Genomic DNA, 1,842 nt, shown 5'->3' on the forward strand with positions numbered 1-1,842 from the left:
CTTCCCCTCCCTTCCTTCTCTCCCCTCTCCTTCCTTCCTTCCTTCCTTCCCTCCTCCCTTCCTAGATTTTCAGAATAAAAAGAATTAGGCAGAGAGGCCCACTATTTAGGAATGGGGAACTAAAATTAATAAGTCTTAGAAAGAAAACTTTTTCCCTTTCCTAACCTATAACTAATAACTTTAAACTGTGTTCAAACTACAGGTCCAGGTTGTAACCTGGTTTCTGAAAGTGCCTGGATACATGAACACAAAGTTCTTCATTGGTTGTGTTTGAAAAATTGTGTAAAGATGGCAGAAGTCCAAAGAAGAGTTGTTCTGATATTTTTTTAAAAAAGGAAATGATAGAGTTCAAGGATTTCCATCTAGTAAACTTTACATCAATCCTTGGGAAAATTTTCTAGAATATATTATTAAATGGATAGCTTAGGAAAACTTGAGTCATGCAGTTACCAGTGAAAATCCAGCATGAGTTCCAAAAAACAAATCAGGCTAAACAAATCAGTTTTATTTCTGCTGGAGTTACAAGGTTGATAGATAAGGGGAATGCTATAAACACCAAGTGACTCTAATGGCTTAAGATATTTGATAAAGTGACAGTTATAAGCTGCTTATGACTAATGATTATCAAGAGAGAGTCACCCCAAATCAACCACCCATTTTTTATGGATTTTTGTTTTAATGGATTTTTTTAAAAGTAAGTCTAAGCCATTACATTCATCATTATAATAATTCCATCTTGCCGATACAGGATATCTGTTCTTTTAGATTGCTAAGTTCATTTGAAGTTTTATTAGCTTTCACTTCCAGCTTTGTGCCTGCCACCTACATATTCAATAATAAGACTATTCTTTGGGGCACCTGGGAGGCTCAGTCAGTTAAGCATATGCCTTTGGCTCAGGTCATGATCCTAGGGTTCTGGGATCAAGTCCCGCACTGAGCTCCTTGCTCAGCAGGAAGCGTGCTTCTCCCTCTGCCTGCTGCTCCCCTGCCCATATACAAGTGCACCCTCTCTCTCTTTAAAAAACAAAACAAACAAACAAAAACTCCTCTTTTTGGATGATGATCCCTTCTGTCTTATGCCTATTTGATGGATGAGGTACTAATTGCCTTCCTTCATAGAAAGAACACAATTTGTTTCTTGCAAGCTATATGACTTTGGATAAGTTCCCGACTTCTTCAAACTCAGTTTCCTCATCCGTAAGATAGGAATAATGGTATTATTTCAGAGTTCTTTTAGGAGGAGGGTAACTTATTGGCATACTATATGCATGCTTTGTATATTATAGGGATTTAGTATATAGAATAACTATTATTAAGCAACATATAAAAATAGAGACAAGTGGCTCCACATGCATTAGGATATAGAATCAAAATAGTGAGAAATTATTATATCAGTTAATATTTTGGCTCTGTTAACTATTCAAAATATTCATAGGAACCTAGGGAAATTAAAAAAACAGTCTTAGACTTGGCATCTATCCCCAAGCTAATCCTAAAGAATATTAGCATCTACAAAGTAAAAATAAGAGCACTCATGTCTACTCAGGAAGGTGGCTGCCTTCAGCTCAGGTCGTGATCCCAGGGTCCTGGGATCAAGTTCCACATAGGTCTCTCTGCTCAGTGGGGAGCCTGCTTCTCCCTCTGCTTGTATTCTCTCTCCCTGAAAAATAAATAAATAAGAAATCTTAGGGGCACCTGGGTGGCTCAGCGGGTTAAGCCTCTGCCTTTAGCTCAGGTCATGATCTCAGGGTCCTGGGATTGAGCCCCGCGTCAGGCTCTCCACTCAGCGGGGAGCCTGCTTCCCCTCCTCTCTCTGCCTGCCTCTCTGCCTACTTGTGATCT

The sequence above is a fragment of the Enhydra lutris genome, unplaced genomic scaffold, assembly GCF_002288905.1.
Source record: "Enhydra lutris kenyoni isolate GAN:26980312 unplaced genomic scaffold, ASM228890v2 scaffoldscaffold24, whole genome shotgun sequence".
Classification (NCBI taxonomy): domain Eukaryota; kingdom Metazoa; phylum Chordata; class Mammalia; order Carnivora; family Mustelidae; genus Enhydra; species Enhydra lutris.